We start from the raw sequence: 23,412 nt of genomic DNA, 5'->3' as shown, positions 1-23,412 counted from the left end.
TCTGGGGACCCCTGGTCTAGATGGTCCAATTATCTTGCAGCTTTCTGTGTTCATCCAGAGGTTAGACTGGGGCGTAATTTTGATTCAGTCTGCATTTAAAGAAGAACCTACCTAAATCACACGTTCTAAAAATTCCGAAAGAACGCACGTACTGAAACATAGCCATGCATCAAAGTTCAATATGCTCTTGATTCCCCCTTCTTCAGTGTGTTGGCAAAAATTCTGCCAGCTTCTGAGGGTGTGTGTGTCTTAAGTGCCTACAATTACCCTGCTCACCTTCCCCATCTTAGCAGAGGGCTGAAAAGGAGGAGTTAGTTTCTAAAGCAGCACTAGGAAACCTGAAACCCTGGAGCCACATGTGGCCCTAAGCTTATTTTAATGTGGCCCTCCAGACATTCTGGGAAATGTTGGTTCCAACTGGTTGTTTTTTTTTTTTCTTCGTGGGGTCAACAGCGCTTCAAAGAAGGAAGTTGCCACCGCCCCATTCTAAAGAGAAGCAATTGGGAGTTCCAGCCAGCCTGTCACGCAGCTTGTGACCCTATATGCATGCTGAAACTCTTTACAAACAGATTTCTAGGGCTCCCACCCTGCCCTGATGAGTTTTAGCCCAAGGCACTTAGGACCAACCCTACTCCATAGAGGGGGCTGCTGATAGTTGTGCAGTAGCAAGGCCAAATACCCACCATTCACACTGAGGAGACCTGCAAGTTACTCCACTCATTTCAGGGCAAATCTAAAATAGAATTCATGGCTTAAACAGAACCCTGTCTGTATCTTAATCCCATTTCTATTAAATCTCTTGAATGGCTTTTTAAGGTTGGGGGGAGAGTGTTGCATTCTGTCTGCCCAAGAGCTTGTGTCTATTTGGTTCACAGCCTCCCTGCCCTGCCCCACCCACTATGAAGTGCAGTAAGGCAAACTGTGGGGTTGCTGTTTGGCACAGGGAAATCTGCGCTCTGTACTACCTGCCTGGTCTCTTTGTAGTAGGAAGCAGAGGGGAACTCTGGCCAGATTAGACAAGTCTCTGGTTTTAAAGGCTGCCATTTGAAAAGCGACAGGAGATCATTTTAAGCAAAACGGCAAGTACATTTGTAGTGTAGGCTGCGTATGTGGATATAACCCCCCTCAAAATGTGCCTCTAAGAGGTAGATGCACCCACAAGAATAGCAAACTACTGCTAGATAGGCGCAGCTAATCCCCCTACAATAGGCCCAGCATAAGCAATTTGGGGCCCTATTGTTTCTTCCACTAATTGGACAGGGATAGATTGTTCTGAATTATCGGGGAATCGAACAGTTAGCTCACAGTTACAGATCTTCCCATATGATAACAGTCTCTTTTGTCCCCTGTTGTCCTTCTGTCCTCAAGCTTCCAGCGTGCGCAGGGCCATCAGCTGGGGTGATGGCAGCAGGCTGCTGGTTCCGCTGTCCTCTGGAGATGGTGAGCTTCAGGGGCTGTCCAGGAACTGGGGCTGCAGTAGGGTGTTAGCCCAGTCTTTGACCCACACTTCTTCTCCTGGTCAGGGCCTCTGCGTTGCTATTCCCAGTTCCACTGATCCTCAGACCTCTGGTAGTTGAACCCAGCGAGTGACCTCCGCGATGCCAGCCACCTTTCATCCCTGTGATAGAATAGGCCGAATCTCATAGCCAGGCAGCATCACATGATCCTGTAGAAAGGATAAAATAGAACACAGGGGAAACTGCCCCTGTTCAAGGCCATAAACAATCTATGAATGTAGGCCCATCTCCATTTCCAATAGTTCATATAATAATCAATAGGCCAATGAATCTAACAGTCCCGGTACTTGGCCAAGAGAGATGAAATAAATCTTCACCCAGTTCAATAAAATCTCAATGAAAAAAAAAATTGCACAAAAGTTATGCATCGGATATTTCAGCCTCTTATAACAGTCTGATGATATAAAATCAAGCTGCACTTTATACTGTAAGTCTTGCCGAGGCTTCTTGCACCAAAACGCTGGGCGGATAATAAGGTCAACCCCCTTTTCACAGTCACTGATGTGCCAATCCTGCCAAGCCAATTCCTTTCATTGAATAGAGCTCATCTTATACTTTAAATTCAGTTGGTCAGTCTCATTAAATATAGTTGGTCCTGGTGTGGCTTTCAACTTGTGGGCATTTGCATATTGGTACAGGAATTGGTTGTTTGCAGAAATTAATTCCACCGGCTAATATCCTTTGTCATACTAAAGAAAGTCACTTGTGCCTGTGCTGTAAACTTTTCTGATTAAAAGTCCCATTGATTAAATTCAGGAATTTAAATTCACTGGGATAAGCTTTTCCTTTTAAAATAAAACCTTTTTCCTGACAAAAGCAGCTGGAAAATATTCCACATCTGTATTAACAGGAATCAGTTCAGATTGAGAGTCAATTCTCCCTTTCCCAAACTTTCCATAGCTTCCTGACAGTGTCGTTAAGGGATTATCATATACCACTTGCAATGGGAACCTGCCTGCAGGGCCCATTCCTCCCTTTCCCTCCTGCTCCTGCTTTCTTCTCCTCTCCTCTCTTCCTTCTGCTGCACTTCCTTTTCCTCTCTCTGTACATAAATCTTCTGGGCTAAAGCTAGCATCCAATCCAGAGTTTTCCCCATGAAATTATCCTTCTTTTGAATCCCTCTCTCTCTGTGTCTCTCTGTCTCTCTCTCTCTGTCTGTCTCTCTCTGTCTCTCTCCCTCTCTCTCTCTCTGTCTCTCTCCCTCTCTCTCTCTCTGTATATATATGGGGCAGATTGTCCCACAAAGGCTGCCTTTACTACTGCATGCTGGCCCACGGATTAATCGCTGTGTATCTTCTATGGGCATCTCATCTAACTTCTATATGATTTCTGATACTTTGGACATATTAATTGGCCTGCATACCACCCTCCTCATTTCATAAAGGAGTGTCTCCCTATAAATTCCCAAGGAGGCAATCCCATATGGAGTGTTATAATCCCAATTGGGGTTGTGGCATGGGTACCTATCTTTCCACTAATCTTCTGGCACTTGGGTGTCATGCATGTGCTATCTTGCCCCTCCATATTCCTGATTTCTTCACTACTAAGCAAGGCATCCAATAAATAGATGCAATCATCATAAGTTGGGTCATATTTTGTTGTTGTTGTTGGTTTTTTTTTTTTTTAATGTTCCCAAACAATTTAATTGTCTTCTCTGGGTCCTGCTCAGAACTTCTGGTCTGATTCCTCCAATTATATACTAATTATGGGGAGGGGAAGTTGTCCTGCCTCTGCCAGGACCCTTGGGGTGTCATACACACTTCACAAGGGGGTCGTCATGACTGCTGCTACCTCTTCCTTGCTTTCTTTGCTTTCTTTCAATTGTCTATAAAATACTGCAAGGGGTTGCAGCCTTGTTTGCTGACCCTACCTCCCATTGTTCCACCTCTTTACTCCTAAGAACAATAAATCATTCACTCACAGAACCACACATCGCTTCGTCAGTGGTCCTGGACCCCAACGCCTCATACACTTCAGTCACAGAGGTGGAACCACTCTTCACACACATATTCCCAATATCCCCTCCCAACCTAGCTATTTTCCTTCCCCGGAGCTCTTCCAATGCCTTGCTCCATTTCCCTATGGGAGGATCGTTGACACGTCTTACATCCAGTGCGTGCTTACTAGACCACTCCCGGGAGACTGGCCAAGTCTCCCTGCCCTAATTCTGCTGTGGGCTTTTTCCTTCCCAAGCCTTTGGGCTTACCTTACCCCCAGGACGTCCGTTCCCCTGCGGCCGCGCCCATTTCTCTCGCCACCACTATGTCTCCACTCACTTAAGCGTGTCCTTTTCCCTCATGCAAAAATTAGCATGTGCGCGCTGGGTTAGGCGACGCCCCAGAGCTGTTCACAGTGGTGACATCACCCTTTCCTTTCACTCCCCCATCGGGGGGCCATCCCGGACGAGCCCCCAGAAATGTAGCCTGCCAGCCATAGCCTAGTCCAACATGGCCACCGTGGAGGAAGAAAGGAGTCAAACGACACCGGGTGCTTTAGAGAAAAGAGCTTTTTATTTCCGCCATGCAAGCAGGGCAGAAAGGTGATGCGTTCAAAGCAACACACTGTGTTGAGTTTGTAGCTACATTATATACCCTTGTTCCTGTGGGGTGGGGCAGTCCTACCCCTCCGTTCTGGAGTGCCACGTTGATACATTCCAGCCTTGGCTGCGTTGGTACATTCCAGCCTTGCGTTGGGCAAGCCGGAGGCCCCCCACAGCGGGGGTCTTGTAAATTCCCATTAAGCAAGATGATGGGGCAAAGTATTTCCTTATTATATTATTTTACAAGCTCATATATTGTCCATGGGAGAGTCATGGCTTGGGGCCCCCAGAAATGTAGCATGACTAGCATTTCTTTCCTATCTTTAAGGAGTGCCTTTTTGAGGAACAGCTTAGGGGGCTGGGTATGTTTAGCCTGGAGAAGAGAAGGTTGAGGGGGTGAAGGGTTGCTTTCTGCTACCCCAGAAAAGTAGACACAAACCATGGATTCAAACTACAAGAGTATTCCACCCATACGTCAGGAAGAACCTCCCGGCAGCGAGAGCTGTTCGGCAGTGGAATTTGCCTGCAGGTAATGTGGTGGACTCTCCTTCCCTGGAGGTTTCCATGCAGAGGCTTGATAGCCACGTCAGGAATACTCTGATGGTGTTTCCTGCCTGGCAGGTTGGATTGGATGGCCCCCTCTCCATGGCCTCCTCCAACTCAACTCCTTTCTAATGTGAGAGAATATTTTGCCAATAATTTGAACTTAATGAAGTGGGGAGAAATCAGATTCAGTTCTTGCTCAAAGATAAACTTAACACACACGTGCACTTTACTTTGTAAGGAATGTTGTCCCTGCAAAGATGTGTGCCTTGCCCACTGTCGCTGCCAGACCTGTTTGGCAGCTGTTCTTGCGGGGTAGGTATGTGATGATCTTATCTATAGCCGAAGGCTACTTCCTTCAGGAACATTTGCAATGGCCCCCATTTACAAAACAGTTTGGGTTTCCCTGGTGCGTAACACCTCTAGGCTGTGTATTTTTACCCTTGTAACAATGTCTGGATTGCTCAGTAGTAGTGGTAAGACAATAGTTTGCTTAAGGGCAATATGTCATCTTCCATTTATTCATTAAATGGAACGATGAAGTGAAATGTTGAATCGTCTTATGCTTGGTTTCTAAATAATTTCTCTAAGTTTAAGATATAGGAAAGATACTCTGTGGGTCAATTATTTTACCTTCATCATTTGCAGTTAAACCCAGAGTATCATTCAGACTGCAAATCGGAAGCTTTCTCTGTATGGCTCCAGCAGTCTTGCCGTAGTTCTGTGCTGCTAGCCATGGCATAGCTCAGTGGAGGGAGAAGCCAGCCAGCCAGCCAAGTTTCAGGGGGGTACTTGCCTGGAGGCAGAATCCATATACAAGGTCCCATCCAGTCTTAAGGTCAGAAGTATCTCAGTTCAGCAGTCAGATGATTCAGGGGTCAAGAAAGCCGAGGGTCCAAGGTTGCAAGAAGCAGCAAGGTCTGGTCAAGAATGACAATTATTGTTTCCAGCAACTGACTGAGCCTGGAAACCTGGTTAAGAAAGCTGGAGCCACCTGGTTCTCATCAGGAGCAAGAAGGCTGATCAGCAGCAGGTGGAGTCACTTTGACTTCTTATCCTTCAGGCTGCTGCTCAGCAGGTGAAGCTGACTCCTGGCCCATGACAAGTCTTCCATTACAACAGGCATCCCCAAACTCAGCCCTCTAGATGTTTTGGGACTACAATTCCCATCGTCCCTGACCACTGGACATTTTCCTGCATATGTGTCTGGCATTTTCCTTTGGGCCAAAGAAGGGTAATAGCACTTCAGGCATCTGTGCTGAGTGTCCAAATACTGTATGTCTTAAGTCGCAGAGTCCAGTACATGTGCAGGCAATCTTCCCTGTCACAGTTCAGTCAATACCAGCTTGGCTTCTCTAGCACAGCATCAGAATGGTGATATGACAAGTCCAGCTAAGCAACCATTTCCTTAGGATGAAAATGAAGAGGGACAGGATGCTGGAACCTGTCAAGTAGGAGTATTGCTTTAAGATACAAAATACCTGGAAAAACTTCCTTAGGGCTGAATGAAATGACACAGGAGATGCATAGATGCACCTTCTAACATTTTAAATTTTGCTAAAAGAAGCTGCTGGGGAGATTTAAATTGGAGCTGTGGCATGAGGGGGTATTTAACCCTCTCCTTCCATGATGAACGGAATTGCCTGCACTGGGACTGCAGGGAAAAAACATACAGGAACTCATATTGCAGCTGGTTTTAGGAAGAGGACAAGGATTTGGGAGATGCACTGGCATATCTCCTGTGTCAGGATTAGTTAGGTCCTTTGAGCATAGGTGATAAAGATATTGTGTGCTGCTTAGTATTATTCACATCATTGGCATTATCCATTAAGCACTTACACTCAAGCAGCTAAGTTCCACCCAGCAATTTCAATATAAATGGTTGTGATACCTGGGGAAATAATCACATTTTTCCACAAGTGATGACCCAAGAGATTTTGCTGCCTGAGATATAACATCCAAATGTTCTTCCATAATTGTAAAATATTATAATAGCTAAATAATTGGAAATTTAATGGTACCCCTGATCTAACCCTGTCTAATGGCAGAACTGTCCATGTTTCCTAGCTACAAAATAGAGTGAATCTATTGCTAGAAAAAAAATCACATAATCACATGTGGGGTGCTTAACAGAATTGCAGTACAGAGGGAAGATATCTAGACTTTGAACTACAAATGGGAAACAAATGTGCATTTGTTGTGCTAAAAACTGATTTTGTGGAAAGGCTGTGGGTTTGATCGTGCAGTTATGGGCTTATTCATGTAAGGAGCCACAGCTTCTCTCCCCAATCCATAACCACATGAAAAGTTAAAGCTACAGCATTTCCCACAGGTGGGATCCAAAGGTTCCCTTCTACACAACAGAAAAGGCTCTTTTCTCCAGTGCAGAAAGTTCATGTTAGACAAAACTTCCCTATTGGTAGAAATAATCAACCCCAAGTTTGTGGTAGCTGGGGAGAAAAAAGTGGTTTCAGATTTGTAGAAGTTGTTGCAGGCTGCATCTGTGCACAGCCCAGTTCACACCGCGAGCTTCAGGCGCTTCCATGGAAACAGAAACATAACTGTTTCTGAACCAATCCTATGCTCCTGTCAAGGTTAAAGCCAGCCCAAAATACAACTCACATTGTGTTCCCAGTTGGCATCTTTAACCAAGATACAGAAAACGCATAAAGACAGATATCTTCTGAGAGCGTATTTTTTTCTTGCTTAAATTGCTGGAGGTGGGAACTCCTGTCTTTTTCATTCTTTGCTGAAGGTGTAGAAAAGAATTGTGTTTGGGAAGTTGTTTCCTTATTTTCTCCTGGGTAGGGGGAATGGGGTGTATGGAAGAGAACAGAATTTCTAGCCCAGTTTGGAATTTCTTGAATGCACAGCTATTTATACCATAGTGCTCTCTCTCTCTCTCTCTCTCCCTCCCTCCCTCCCTCTCTCTCTCTCTCTCTGCTTCTCCTGAGCTCTCAGTAGTTTACAGGTTTCTACACTGATGAGATCCATTACTTAGAAAAATTACCATAATCCAATGACAGCCCCAAAGAAAGCCGTCACAAGACTGATAACAACGTGTCAGTTCAGAGAACTATGATATTTTAGCACTTCACTGCTTTCTACTGCAAATCTTTTCAGAGTTCTGTTGATATAACTAAATCTTCATAAAAGAAAATCTGCTGCATGCGCTATATTTAATAACACTTACTATGCCCCTGGGAAGGAGAGCTAAAATATGCACCTGTTTACATAGGAATTTAGATGTTTCAGTCTTACTAAAGCTATATAGTTTAACTACAAATAGGGGGATTTGAGCTTCTTCTTTCACCAGTTGACATGAGGATGCCTGGGAGGGAGGGACAGTAGAGGTGGCTCTTTGCAGGCTCACCTTATTTACTATTTACCTTAATGTTACACATCCTGTAGGAATTCACATCCTGTCAGAGTTGGAAATAAAGTGTTGCTTTCTGGACTTTTTCTGCCCTACTGCAGTCCAGACCTACAGATTTCAGCCAGAAATAAGTATTACAGACCTGGATATTTCAATCTGGATTCTGTTAAATTTGTGGGATGCATACAGAAACTGTTCTGGATTCCAGTGCTGGTGATGAATCGATCGAAATCTGATGGTTTTCAGTGATTCAAATCAAATCAAACTTTATTTGCATAGCCCATCGGGCCATAGCATCAAAAAGACAAACACCAACAAAAATACATTACAAATATGGTTACCAATAAAACCTATTAAACCTATTAAAACCCAAGGTAAAAGCTGGGCTGTCATTCAGTCGATATCCCTCTGTCCCATGGGCGGCAACCTTCTCTCTGGTAGAATGTTCCGGGCTGGTTAAGTGTAGAGTCCAGCCAAATTGAAAGATTGTGAATATAGCCTCAGGAGGATGGTCAGGACAAGGAGAAAGATAATAATAACCAAATAAGCAGGGGATAATAAATAAAAGTGAGTTAATAATCTCATTCCTTGAAACTTGGCATAAATAAAAAGAATAAAATCCTAGGCGGGGAATCCGGGTGACTACGCCGTTGTCATGTTTTCAGTGATTCCAGAAGTTTTCCTTTTGCCGTGCATGTTCAAAGGCCTACAGGCTACTCCCCATTTCCATGGGTGTTGCGTTTTAGGTCAAAGCGCACATCGCATTCTGTCCCCATTCCATCCCATCCCCATCCCATCCTGTTCTTCTCTCTGTTCTTCCCTGCTCCTTCCTCGGTGCCTCGGTCTTATCTGGATTGAGCTTCGGTTTGTTGGTTCCCATCCAGTCCTTTACCAAGGCAAGGCAACAGTCCAGCACAGCCACTGCCTCACCTGCAGATGTAAAGGAGAAGTAGAGCTGTGTGTCATCAGCATATTGCTGACACCACACTCCAAACCTCAGCTGTTTCATGTAGATGTTAAACAGCTTGGGGAGTAAAACTGAATCCTGAAGAACCCAACATTGAAGGCTCCATGGGGCCCAAGCATCACTCTCTGGAAATGACCATCCAAGTAGGACCAGAACCACCACAAAGCAAAAGCCACTGAGAGTTTGATAATTAATAAGGACATGTTTCCTCTGTCTCTCAGCCAATAGAGGTCCTCATGCAAGGAAACCAAAGCAATTTCTATGCCAAAACCAGACCTAAACCCCATTTGAAATTGATCTAGAAAATCAGTTTCCTTCAAGAAAGCCTGGATCTTGTTTCTGACCACCCACTCAGGAACCTTGCCCAAGAAGGGGAGATTGACAACTAGCCAGTAATTACTTAGATTTTGTAAATCCAGGGAGAGTTTTTTTGAGGAATAGTTTTACCAGTGTCTCCTTCAAGCAGACAGGAACCGAAACATTAGGAAGAACTTCCTGACAGAAAGAGCTGTTTGGCAGTGGAATTTGCTACCAAGGAGTGTGGTGGAGTCTCCTTCTTTGGAGGTCTTTAAGCAGAGGCTTGACAGGCATATGTCAAGAATGCTTTGATGGTGTTTCCTGCTTGGAAGGGGGTTGGACTGGATGGCCCTTGTGGTCTCTTCCAACTCTATGATTCTATGAGGGACCACCTGCTCTAGTAAGGAGGCATTAATCACCACTCTGGCCCAGCCAGCTGTCCCCTCCCTGCTTGATTTTATCAGCCAAGAGGGGCAAGGGTCCGAGTGTGAGTGGTCACCCTGACCAATCCAAGCACCTTGTCCACATCCTTGAGCCTTGAGTAACTGAAACACAACCACCTATGCCCTATGTTGAACAGAGGAGGCCCTGTTGGTGCTGCTGCCATGGGGGCTCTCTGGTTCGTTCTGACCAATGACAGATCCATCTCAGTGGTGGTTTTCTTTTTGTGGAATGCTCACCTGGTGAGGTGTATCTGTCACTAAATATTAATATTCAGGAGGAATTTATAAACATTCCTGTTTACCCAGGCATTTGATGACTGGAAAATACTGCTCTTGGAGTTATTTGTTATGAGGGTATGTGGCTGTTATTAATTATTTTTAGATTGTCTTCAATTGGTTTGAAAAAGGTTTTAAATGCATTTCTTATTTTTAATTGCATTGTTTTACTACTTTGCTGTTTGACACTGAGCTCCATTTGGAAGGGCAAGATAGAAATTTGATGATGAATAATTTAGAATTCTTTTTATTATCTCTAGTCATCTGTAGTTAACTGATGTTTCTCTGCAGCTGTAATTTTGATTTGGTGTATTTTACTGCTATTTTAAAAACATGCTTGTTCTAGCTGGTGAAAACAAGGCCAGATCCTTTAGTAACTGGAAGGTTCAGGGGTGTTTGTGTGGCTAATATATAATTGTTTGATGGCTGCTCAAAATGCCACTGCTAGATTTGTATTCCCTGCCCAGACAGTGCCTGAATTCCAGTTTTTCATTGGTGGGGTGATGATGAATAAAATTAGCCATCATACGACACAGGGGGCAAGCAGGTTACAACTCCAGGGAACAAGACTGAAGTAAGCCTTAGTTATTATGATTATGGAGTATAAAAGTGAAGTCAGGTGGCTTAGAAGTTTTTCAGAAGTCCTACTTGTTATAATTTGAAACCATTTTTGTTATATTCAAAAGTATGTGAAGTATAGAAGAGATATAATTCAAAACAAGGCCACCATCGAGGTTCTGTACCTAAGTGATTCAGATACAAAAGCTAGAACAAACATTAAAGCGCATCACTTCAAATTTCACAGATGATGGATGAATTTGCACGCTCACCATATCCAGTCAATAAGTTGTATCCAAAGCTGTCATTGCATGAGTGGAATGCACTCCTACTCACACAAGGGGATTTCACCTCCTTCTCCTCCCATATGCAGTTCTCCGCTCCCCCAACCTGCTCTCGAATGTTGGGAACCCTCCGAAGCCGATTATAGGGTGTGCAGAGGGCTTCAGGGGAGAAGTGAAGAAAGTGAAGTCTCATGTGAGTGAAAGCTTGTTCAATGGTGGGTTATTACCCAATGTAATTTTAAAATAATGATGTGCTTTTATTCAAGTGTGGGATCTTTCACATAATGGTGGCTATTGTACAATGTTGTTAGCTACAATAATATTTTCAGATCTCCCTTTCCTCGTCCCTTTCACTGACATTCTCATCTCTCCAAGATGTTTTCCTTTGGCTCTCTCTGTGTGGGTATATTACTCTGTGTAGCTTTCACTGATTACTTTGTATTCTGGCATTAGTAACAGATAACGTTTTGTAAAGAAGAAGAAGAAGAAGAAGAAGACTTCAGATATCTATCCAGGCCTTTTGTAGTATGAAAAGAGGAATATAGCTGTGGCTGAACACATTTGTGCATTGGAATGAAAACATAGATCAAAGATGGGACTATTTTTCAAATCTCTCCTTCCACTACAGTCTTCAAACTTGAACAGCTAGGCAATTTTAGCCAAGCTTTCAGTGGAATACTTTGCAAAATACCATGTATTCTGTTTGCTTTAAAATATAGTTCTCCTTATTTGTGATTCCAAGTTATCAGGATTCTTCATTCAGTGAAGGGGAGAGCTCAATTCAAAAGAATATAGAGTATTTGTGCAGAATATTTGTGCAGAATATTTCTGCTGAAATGAGCAGGAAAGTCTATGCACAGGTAGATGGAGGAGTGGAGAAATCTGTCAATTTGTCCCATGTTGTGATTTTTTCACATGTGTTTTTGTACACAATTTAAAGGGTAATTTCTGCTAATATAATGCATTTGTTATGTTATTTTCACTAATATATACATCTTGGGTACCATGTCCCATAATATATTTACAGTGTCCCATGTGTGCATTTTTCTGCTCCATTTTTGGTTGGAGAATGGCATCATGAAATGCAGAGAAGTGCAAATATTGAATGATAACTTTTTTTTGGTCCCTATTGGTTTTGGAAGTGCAGATTAGGTAGATCTGCATTAAAATGTGAGTAAAAAAGTACACACACACCCATGTCCGATCCCTAGGTAGGAATACTGTTTGTGCACAAGCTTTATTTTTGCAGATGCACATGCAAAGTGTGAAAGATTTAGACATTTCTCTATTGTTCAGTTGCAGTTTCTGCAGTCAGCCAATGGTAGGCCCTTGTTTGCAGCAAAACAACAAAGAACCTTTTGGCACCTTAAAGAGTAACAAATTTTGTTGTGGCACAAGCTTTTGTGCACTATAGTCCACTTCATCAGATGCCTGAAGTGTTACTCTCAGTTGCAGCTGACACATGGCGAGGAGTTGTAAGCAGTGAGGTCAGAGGGAAACAAAATGCAAAAAGTACAGACTGACAGTTCAAATAGAGTCTCTTGCTCTCTGGCAAGTTAGAAGGGACAGATTAAAGAAAGAGTTGTTATGGGCGGTTGTCATGCAGTACTGGAACTCCCTCTTTCATAGGACATATGTAGGCTTGAGCCTGAGTAGAATAAAGCATTGGGACAATAGAAATACTAGAAAAGCCACTGCAAGGATTCATGAAAGGCCTATAGCAACACCTTATAGAACAGCACAGGTAGCCGCAGAGTAATGCTTGTTTGAAAGCCAGAAGTGCTATTTCAGAAGAATCACAGAATAGAATTGTTGGAAGGGACCCTGAGGGTCTTCTGGTCCAACCTCCTGCAATGCAGGAATCTCAGCTAAAGCATCCATGGCAGATGGCCATCCAACCTCTGCTTAAAAATCTGCAATGAAGAAGAGCAAGAAGATTAGGTCTGGAAGATTCACAAAGGCACATAGTTCTGCAGTACTGTGTGGCCAATGAGCACATTCCTACTGAGAGTGTATTAAGTCATAAACAGGAAGTGATATTATGAATGTAATAGCCCTGCTAGATCAGGCCTATGTCCATATCATCCAGTGTCCTATTCCCACAGTGGCCAATGGGAAGTGTGAAAGCAGTATCCAAGTGCAACAGTGCTCTCCCTACTTGTGATTGTCAACAACAGTTCTATGCGCTGTGTGCCTGCTCCCGTCTTTATTGCAGCTTACATGAGGAAGAATTTGCGTCCCTAGTCTTTGCATTGGCAGTGGACTTTCTAACCTTGGCCACTGCGTATAAAAAGCAGACTTCTGGAGTACATATTTCTGCTGCACTCACTTTGCTCCCCTTCACGATCGCCCATCTGTCAATGCCCCTATCAATTTGCAGTCACTGTTAGCTTCCTTGGCTGTATCAGACAGCCAAATTGGGGTTGCGGCACATTTGAGTCTCTAATCTATTTCTGCACTGTTCTCTGTATCTGCTAATTTCCCACATTGTTTAGCTACCTAGTGTATGTTACTGCAAATTTGAATGGTATTCCATACACGTACAGCAGCAGCTGAAGCATGCCAGACGTCGGCATAGGTTAGGCATTCTGGCACACACCCTGAAAAAAAATTCAAGTATAAGATCACTTTGAGGTCATCAAAGTGTCACCAGTAGCAGCACAGCTAGAAGATACCATTCAATTAACATCAATTGCTCACAACTCATTCAATGGCTCGTAGAAGAATTTGACAGATAAAACATAACTTCTGCTGTCTTTTTTTTGTAAAAAAAAAAGATTTTAGGATGACATGTCTCATGAGCTAAAACGTTGTCGAGTTCTGTTTTCTTCCTCTTCTTCAGTATAGTCACAGAGCTATATTCCTGAAGGTCATTTTACCCAGCCTTCTGGGTTAAAAACAACATATTCAATACATCCAGCTCAGTGGCACCATCAAAGTAGGACTTTGGGCCATATATCCAGTGTCCCACCAAGGAGAAAGTAACAGGAACCCCCAAACACAGCAAGGCTGACTTACCACAGTTTGAAGGAAGTGAAGTAATACACATTACCAACTCAAGAGTGCCCCCCACCAAAGACCAGTCATCACATATCACACATCCTTTAAGCATCTGCAGAGAAACACCGAGGAGTGGTGGTCAATATGTGGCTCCCAAGATTGGAAAGCAGCAGAGGGAGATTTAGGGCAGTGCGGCCGTTTCCACCACTCTGGGTACTGAACCTAGGGGGCATCACAGGGTATCACAACTATTACATGGTGAATTGAGAAGAACGGAAGGTGAGAGGCGGGTGTTTGCGCTGAAGTTTGCCCTCGCACAAAGTGCTGCTGAAATTTCAAAGACCAAAGTCCACCCCTAAGGGCAAGAGGATTCAATATGGAATGAGACAGCCAAACTGGGCAGGTTTGCATAACCTGCAACCCATCAAGTTAATCACACTGAACCAACCTTGTTTCTCTCTTGCCCACCACCAGCATACAGGTTTTGTAGCATAAGGCAGGCCACTAATAAGGATGGGGGATAAATTTGATTCAGTTCACATTTAAAGGTGAACTTACCTAATTTGCACTTATTGAAATAATACACCAGGCATAGGCAACCTTGGCTCTCCAGATGTTTTGGAACTACAACTCCCATGATCCTTAGCTAACAGGGCCAGTGGTCCAGGATCATGGGAGTTGTAGTTCCAAAACATCTGGAGAGCCAAGGTTGCCTATGCCTATAATACACAAACCAAAGCACAGCTATTCTTTGAATTTTTCTTCTTCTCTGAATTTTGCAATGCAGTTTTCTAGCCATGTAATGTGTACAAAAATGCATATGAATGCGCATAATATTGAAAATAGCATACAGAATGCATTATATTAGAAGAAAATCTTTTTCGATGTGTAGATCAGGCAAAACTTAAATGTTGATGAATTTTCATGAGAAGGTTTTTTTATAAAAAAAATTGCAAACTGGTGTGGAAATGTAGGGAAATGAACTTTAAGATTGGAAAAATGAGAAACTGAAACTGATACATATGTTCATCCCCAGCCATTAGTTTGCTGTCTAACACATCCTTGGCTTGAAAGCTCACCAGTTGTGCAAGACTGATATAGAAAAAGACATCCATTTGCCTCAAGCCACTGGACAATGTGATCTGAGGAAAATTCCTTCTAATTCCAAATACTGTATAACACTTATGGCCAATTCAAATGGCCATTGTCAAAAGGGCTGAGAGCACAAGTTGACTTTTTCCAATGGATACGGATGTGTTTAACAGGTCTTATAAATGTGCCAATGTGTGACTAGTTAGTTGCATCCTGGTTTAAAAATAGCACCTTTTTAGTATGTGAAGTGCTGTGCAGTACAATCCTGACTGTGTTTATTCAGTAAATAAAATTTCACTTATAAAGATAAGCTGAAAGAAATGTGAAAAAGGAAGAGGAAGGGAGAAGTTGTGAATCTCAATCAATCATGTTTGTTCAGACACTCTTCTATTCTGTTGCTATTCAATTAAAAAAAGTAAACCCCTAAACTGCACAGAAAGTGTGGAAATGGTTTTTGGCGTTTTTTTTTTACATTCAGTATCCCATATAGTAAATGGAACTGTCTCCCAGGTAACTGTGATTAAGCCATTCATCTGCACTTCTCTTATAGACACTCTCCACTTTAACTGTAACTGAGGCTGAAAGCATTGACTTGCCCAAGGCTATCTAGCGATTTGAAGTCAAGATTCCTCAATACCAACTCTATAGTCTATATTGTATCCCCTCTACATCACACTGAGCCTTAGGTTTTGGGAAGAATTTTCAAGATGCGATGGATCATGTGACAAACGTAGCTTCAGCCCTTATGAGACCACCACTTCAGATGATCTTTAATTAAACCCTTCAAAGGTGAAGGGAGAAAAAGTTGCAAAGGAGGGGATAGAACTTTGTTTTTAAAGGATACATTTTGATGGAAGGAGCAGGGGAGAGTGGGCTGACCTTAAGACAAGGATGGGGAATCATCCCTGACTATTTTCCATGCTGGCTGTGGCTAATGTGAGTTGGAGTTCAATAATATCTGGAGGACCATTGGCTCTCTGCAGGGGTGGAGTCTGGTCTTTCAAATTTCAATGGCCCCAGTGCGAGGCCCAAATTCAGTGCCCCCCCTCTGTTCTACTCAATTCACTGTATGTCATAGTTGTGGTGCCTTGGCAGCACCCCCTAGGCTCGGCACCCAATGTGGTGAAACCAATCTCTCTACCCTAAATCTGCCTCTGCTCCCCACCCCTGGGCTTAGGAACTATACAAAGGTGTTGGAGAGCTGTTTTTATTTCGTTCAATTAAAAACAACACCTCCTATGCTTTCCTTCAGCAGTGCAGGGCTCTTTAGCATCAACATTCCAGAACAGCAAGTTTTTTCTGGAATGATCATATGGCCACACATGATGTGAAGCTCCAGCACTGATCTCCGGCATTTGTACTAGGGTTCATAGAACATTTCAATCAAGACTTGGAAATGAAGATCTCTACTCAACATTTGGTAACATCTCATTATTTCAAATATAATGTGGGGTGTCACAGAAATTTTCGACAGCAACCCAGCTAGCCAGAAGGCCCAAGGGTGATAGCTTTCATGCTTCTCTACATTCCGGGAATTGTTTTCTAGAATAAAAAATGACACCCAAAGCAGGGATTCAAGGGGAGAAAGCCCCAGTGCCATTGTGTTAAAGCTTGTCCCACAAGCATGCAAATTGCATGCAGATTTTGCCACTTAAATGCAGAGAAATATGTGAACATTTGCTGTGGCCCTCCATGCTGAATAAGCAGCTCACCTCCGCCCCCATGATGTAAAAGAATGAGGCTGATTAATGACATGGTGAAAAGGGGGAGACGAGATGAGAATAATGCATAACAAAAGATATTACTCATGGTAATGCTGCCTATTCTCATACTACAACAGGAAGGATCTGCCCCATAACCATTAATACCCCCCTTTCATTCTACCCTGCTAATCATATTTTCAACTAGATCTATTATTCGTAAGTACTCTAAGTGCTTTCCTCTGATTGCATTGGTGCAGTTAGGTAAGCCATTACCTATCATTACCTTTATTTCAAATTGTCAGTTCTTTTTCTCTGTAGCCAGCATCCTTGGAAAGGCTGTGAGTGTGTGTACGAGTGAGAGAAGAGTCGGAGTCTTGATCAGAAAATAAAATCTCTCTGTAAAAAATGAGGTGATAGAAATGTGAGCAAGGAAAAAGGAAGAGGGGAGATGTGAATCTTGATAAATCATCTTTGTCCAAAGGTCATTCTATTCTGTGGCTATAAAAAAAACCTCAACACCCTTCATAGCAAGCGTGGAGATGGTTTTGTCAGTGACTCCTTTCCCTCCTTTGTGCTTACAGCCTCAAACGTTGTTTACATAATATATATCAATGCAGTATTGTTACATTATATATCCTTAGAAGAGACAAGGAACAAAAAAGGCAAGGAATGGATTCATCTATGAAAGTTCCTTAGCTGAAGTCCATTAACATCAGGAAAGGTCATTGCATTCCCCTTCCCAAATATCTTTTAAAATTCTGGGCAAAGCAATCCAAATTCTTGGCTGGCGGAGACTGGGCTTAATGGAGCAGCCACTACCGTACCTCACTAGACAGGGTGGAAATGCTCTTGTACTAGACCAGCTTCTGGGCCGGTGCAGAGAAGAGGTCCAGACTGGGGCCACTGCTAACACATGACAGCAGCAGGATCCTGTACAGACTCTGTTCTTGTTTCTGATTGACACTTCCAGCAGGGACACAATCAGCAGTAGCTTCTGCCTGTCCACTGTGGGCAGCAGAAAACCACTTGGACGCATGCCTAGAAAGCATGAGACAAGCAGAAAACCGCTCTGACTCGTGTTTTCTAGGCACATGATAACTGGGACGAGCCCTTGGCTGGGGTTTCACGTCAATTGTGAATTTCATCTGGATGGTATTTGTCCTTGGGGGCTGCTACACCTTTATTGGACAGAAAGTAATACAGCAATTCAGCCGCAGTTCCTCCATTTTAGATATTGTTCTCCTGAAAATAAATCACTTTGCCTGTACGTGGTTTCTGGTTTTGTTTCTCAGTAATCTAGAATCTTTCCCCTTCTAATCATTGTACTATATGATTGTTCCATTTGGTACAGTTTCCCAAATCAATTATTTAACATTCTTTTCCACTAAATTGCATTAGCCATCTGCCAGCTTAATTACCTAAATTATCCAAATCCTCCTGAATCCATTTACATTACTTGTCATCATTTGCTCTAAGTATCAGCAATGAATTTGATGGTGTTATTCCCCACCCTGTTATTATTGCAATCACAGGCATTGGTCATCAGCATTTGGTATCGAGCCTTTATGTCACCCACAATTCTTTCATCCAAAACCAACCTAGCCTGGGACAGTGAAGGTCCACATCCACCATTTAAGTTCTGAAGAACTTTACAGTTCCTGATGAGCATGACCTAGCAAAATTGATCTTTAAAATTTTATCTCAAAGCATCCTATATTTCCCCAAACATGCTATAGTGGTCCTGATCTTTTTATGAGGAAGTTTGATGTGGCTTCTTCAGTAAGGTCTTCCTAGTACCCTTCCTTTATTATTACTATAATAACAATAAAAAATAATGTTACTTTTTTAAAAGCATCTGTTGTGCTTGCAATGTGATGGGTGCTATACAGAAAGCACACACACATACATCCCTTTCCTAGAAGGCTGATGGTCAATGTCAGTGGAACAATAAAGGGAAAAGGTCCCCTAAGCACCACAACATTGAATGCAGGGTGGGAGAGATTGTTGGGCAGGAAAGAGGCAGCATAGGATGCCTTGTGGCAGGGAAGATGCTGGACTGCATTGTTTCAGGGTATTTCAGGACTGTGCAAGAGAGGCGGCAATGAGGCTCAGAATAACAGAATCACAAACTGTAGAGTTGAAAGGGGCTCAAAGCGTCATCTAGTTCGCCCTGTAGTCACAGCTAAAGGGTGTTGCCTGGGCAGGCCAAAGAACAGCACAACCCATTTTCCTGCTACTTTTTGGTCTGAGGAGCACATTGGACTTTGGGTGGTCATTTTGCTAACTGGGGAGGGACTTTTGTCCTGGTCCTGATTGGCTGATGGTTCCCCCCCCCTTCCTGGGGTGCTGGTGTTGTTATTTATATTTACTGCTTGCTTTCCTCTCCACAAAGGTGAACTCACAGTGACTTAGAGCTCGCCGATACTTGTGCCATGCCTAGAAAGCATGGGGCCAAGTGGTTTTCTGCTTGACCCACACTTTCTAGGCATGGGTCTGAGCGATATCCCCCTTGGCCTGCTCCTTCCCAAGGGAAAACCCACTCTTTAGTGATAGATAGGAACAAACGGCAATCCCTGGGGGAAAGCAGTTTACAGAAATAAACATTAAGGACAAGTACAAGAGAAAAAGCAACACAAAATGCCCAGTAATTAGTATAAAAGAGCAGCATAGTTAGTAAGAGTTCACGTGCATTAGTTTATTTGGTTCTATTTTGCTATGTCTAAAGTGCTTCCCTTTTGCTCTTGGGTTAGCTGGCTCTGATGGAAGAGAAGGAAGAAATAGAGCGGTGGGGGACTGGATGGTGGGAATGGCCGCTCACTGCTTCCATGGGGGGGGGGGGATAGTTGCAGCCCCTTGTGCTCTGCCTTCATCCCTGGCAGTCAGAACATGCTCACCCGCAGGCTGTTGTTGGGAAATTCCCTCAGCCGGTGGTATTAAGGGGCAGTCTTCCCACAAAAAGGTGCAACTTTGATTGGGCCAATTGGATGGCTGGCCAGGCATTTGCTGCTGCCTTTCCCAACATGGCAGCAAGGCTTGAAAAGCCAGCTGTGTGAGGCTTCCACAGCAGTGAACCTTCTATTCCCTGGTCCCAACTTCATTCGGTTTGGAAGAGAGAGCCAAGTTTGCTGGCTCTCCCAATAAAATCTTTTTGCAGACTGTAGAGTCTCCGTGGAAGCTGGGGAGGACTTTGAGCAGGCTGAACAGAAAGAGGTGTCTGAACTGGAGATAGAACAGGAGGGTGCAGTTTTGTCACCTGGAATCACCTGTCCTGATGCAGCACGCACTTGCAATCTTGGCATTTCCACAAGGTGAGACAGTCTCACGAGTAAGCAGGCCATACCTTTAAAAGCATGGTAGAAGTGGTGGGAAACCTTGTTGGGACATCTCTTTCACTTCCTCCCTTCCTCCTGAGATTCCCGACTTCTAAGCATTGTTTCAGCTGCCGAGCATCTAATATTACTTGCCTGAATGGAGCGATCTTTCTTACTCATACAGTAAGTAAAAGCCTCTGCCTGCATATGCTGGGCAGAAGCTAGGACAGGTGGTTGGTTGTATTATGATGGAAAAACCTATAAATTAGATTGGCTTTGATTTTTCTTTTGTTTAGTTTTCTGCTACCTAAGTGGCTTAATTAAAATTTCAATTTTATTCAGAGCTCAGTTTGTGATAGCAGATTGGGGTGATGCATTTGGCAAAATTTCTTTCTGTCGTGTTTCCGTACTCAGTAATCTGACGTACATCACCAAATGAGAAACAAGAAAGGTTCACGACAAAGAGAATTTATATTATATTCCTTTCATTCCAGGATATGAGTCACGGGGAAGACAAATGACCTTTATCAGATTGGAATTTAATTTGAGATTCCTTTTGAATGAACATTTGTCATGCTTTATTTACTGATGCATGGTGGATATCAGGTTGTTTGAACTTAATATAAAACTACAGTTTAGTATTGAGTTATTCATTTTCTAACGATCAACTTTTCTTCTGCCTGCATGTCTCTAAAGCAGGCATCCCCAAACTGCGACCCTCCAGATGTTTCCCACTGGTCTCCCACTGGTCCTGTTAGCTAGGGATCATGGGAGTTGTAGTCCAAAACATCTGGAGGGCCGAAGTTTGGGGATGCCTGCTCTAAAGGTACAATAGGGGACAGAGAAATTAAAAATTGTTCTGTAATTGTTTTTGTTTCTTTCTAACAAATTCTCCATTTTCTTATATTTTCAAAGTTCTGGGATGTGAGTTCTGACAATTTTTTTGCTATGAGTCTTTGCTTCAGATGTAAGACCCAGGAGACAAAGTCCTATTCTAGGATGGCTCCAAACCAGGTTGTTCTTCACATATATGTGTGTGTGTGTTAGCTTGGTTTGATTCAGCGCATGGCACCTGGTTGTGCGAATGTGTTCATTATTAACACAACTTACTGTACTGTTCATTCATGAGCTCTGTAAGCTCTTCAGTCGCAACCATTGCTAGATGTTAAGTCCATGCTGTTGCATCTTTGCCCATTCTTGAAGCTATTCACATGAGCAATCACTCTGTAGTGATTCATAGTGAGTTGCCTACAAAACCAGATTAGCTGAAATATAGCTGAAAAAAGGCCTTGACAGTTGGCATTCCTGCTCTCTTCTGAACCTGTTTGGTTGACAAAATATTTAAGTTAGGGCCAGCCAAAACAAACAAACAAAACCTATTATAGCCCTTGACCAGCTTGTCCAAACTAAAACTAAAAAAGGAACATCAAGTGAGAGATGTCAAAGAAAGACATTCCAGGTAGTCTATGGGTAGATCTACATACAGTGGTACCTCGGTTTAAGTACACAATTGGTTCCGGAAGTCTGTAATTAACCTGAAGCGTACTTAACCTGAAGCGAACCTTCCCATTGAAAGTAATGGAAAGTGGATTAATCCATTCCAGATGGGTCCACGGAGTACTTAAACTGAAAGTACTCAAACCGAAGCGTATTGAAACCGAGGTATGACTGTACAGGAAAAAACACTATAAATAAGTCAGAAATTAAATTGTTATAACCAAAGAAAAAATGCTATGGGAAAATTGCAAAGATATATTTTTTTGCTCTCCAGCGCCATCTGGTTTTGCATTCAAAACACTTTTTTGACTAATGTAGCTGAGTCCTAGGTTGCTTCTACATCAGATGAAATTAGCATTCCAGTTATCAATTCAATGGCGCTACAGTATCTAGGAATGCTTATTTCCAGCTCCAGTTGGCTCACCAGATGTGGCTCTGGTTGGGCAGAGAGTACTAGGCTATTGTACTCCAAGCTCAGGCGACATCCAGACTGGATTATTGCAGCATGCTCTGTGTGAGGCTGCCTTGGAAGACAACTCAGAAATTCTAACGGTTCTGAAATTCAGCAGCGAGATTATTGTGTGGGGTTCAATTTAGAACCCACATCTCACAACCCCTCTTTGACAACAGCTGCACTCCTTGCCAGTTAATTTTCAGGCCCAATTTGTATCAGTGTTCAAAGTGCTAAACAACTTAGACCCCAAAAATCTGAAATACCGCCTACAGACCCTACTAAATTTAAATATAAATTCAATGCAGCTCTCCCAAAGTGGGAAGGACCATGGTCAGGATAACCTATGTGCTTGCTCAGTCTGTTGTTCTACTGCTAACTCTCGGTGGGGTCCCTGGTCTCCCTTCTTTTGATTTCTTATCTTTAAGACAGATTTCGTTTTAAGCTGCTGCCAGAAATCGCTTTGAGAGCCTGGAGGGGTGAGGGCATAAATTAGTTCAAATAAATAATTGAATTCTATTTTCTTACAATGTTTCTAATTTCAAAATTTTAGGGCCTTAATTCCTTTGAGTTGCTTTTGTTTCCCTTTTCCATTTCCCTTTAATGCTCCCCACCCCCTCTAAAGCAAAGATTATGTGAAACGTGTATGTGAAGCACGGCTGCAGGCAAACTTAAGCTGGCATTTCCAAAAGAAGAATGGTTCATAAACTCCCCTTACCCCCCTTTCCATTTATTTATTTATCTACACTTATTGCCCACAGCATCTGTGGCAGTGAAGCAGCAAATGCGCATTACAAGAGAGGCTAAGAATCATCAGAACAAAACACGAGCGAAGCCCAAACATCTGTTAGGAGCGGTAGAAAGAACAACAAAGTTTTTAAAATGATTCCCGTTACAGAAACACTTTTGTCTTGGGTTTTTCCTAATGTTTTCTTTATTGGTTGGTTATTCAGTTGACTATTCAGGCACCATCTGCACTTTAACGCAGCATCGTATCACTTTTAAACAGCCTTGACTTCTCCAAAGAATCCTGCAAATCGTAATTTGTTAAGGGTACTGAGAGTTGTTCGGAGACCCATATTCCCATCAGTGAGCTACACATTCCGGCAAAGAGGGATTGATTGCCAAACCACCATGCAAACTGTAGCTCTGTGAAGGGGCTAGCATCTCCGAGCACCTGTCCGGGACTGGGCAGAGGAGGAATGGTGGAGACGGGAAGACAATATAGATTTACAACAGGGGTTTGCAGGAGGTCACAGCTCAGAGACAGATTATGGGGAAAGTTGGGAAATCATGGGAGAGCCAGAACAGCTGGCTGACACGTTGTCATTAGAAAGCATTCCAGACCCTCCATCTCCCAGAACATGTTGAGCCTTAAAAGTTGGAGAGCAAAGAGCTCAAAAACAGAGGGCACATAACAGCACCTGTAGAGAAGATGATGAGAATGACGAATGAGGAAGTGGGAGAGAGGGATGGGAGGGTGAAGATTCATTCGTGACAATGCCATTATACAAGAGGCTGGGTTCTATAGCCTCTCTCTGCAAAGATTGAAATAAAA

General features: G+C 43.0%; 1 long non-coding RNA gene across 1 annotated transcript; it reads right to left on the bottom strand.

The window, feature by feature from the left end:
- Window positions 1-420: 420 nt before the first annotated feature.
- Window positions 421-4,065, bottom strand: LOC148687338 (uncharacterized). Its single transcript, XR_015947720.1, has 2 exons — window positions 3,724-4,065; window positions 421-1,705 (listed from the first exon to the last, which is right to left on the bottom strand). It is a non-coding gene; the product is annotated as an uncharacterized LOC148687338 (long non-coding RNA).
- Between the last annotated feature and the right edge of the window lie 19,347 nt (window positions 4,066-23,412).

This window comes from Zootoca vivipara, chromosome Z1, assembly GCF_965207765.1.
Source record: "Zootoca vivipara chromosome Z1, rZooViv2.hap1.1, whole genome shotgun sequence".
Lineage (NCBI taxonomy): Eukaryota > Metazoa > Chordata > Lepidosauria > Squamata > Lacertidae > Zootoca > Zootoca vivipara.
This window is presented reverse-complemented; position numbering and strand designations above follow the sequence as displayed.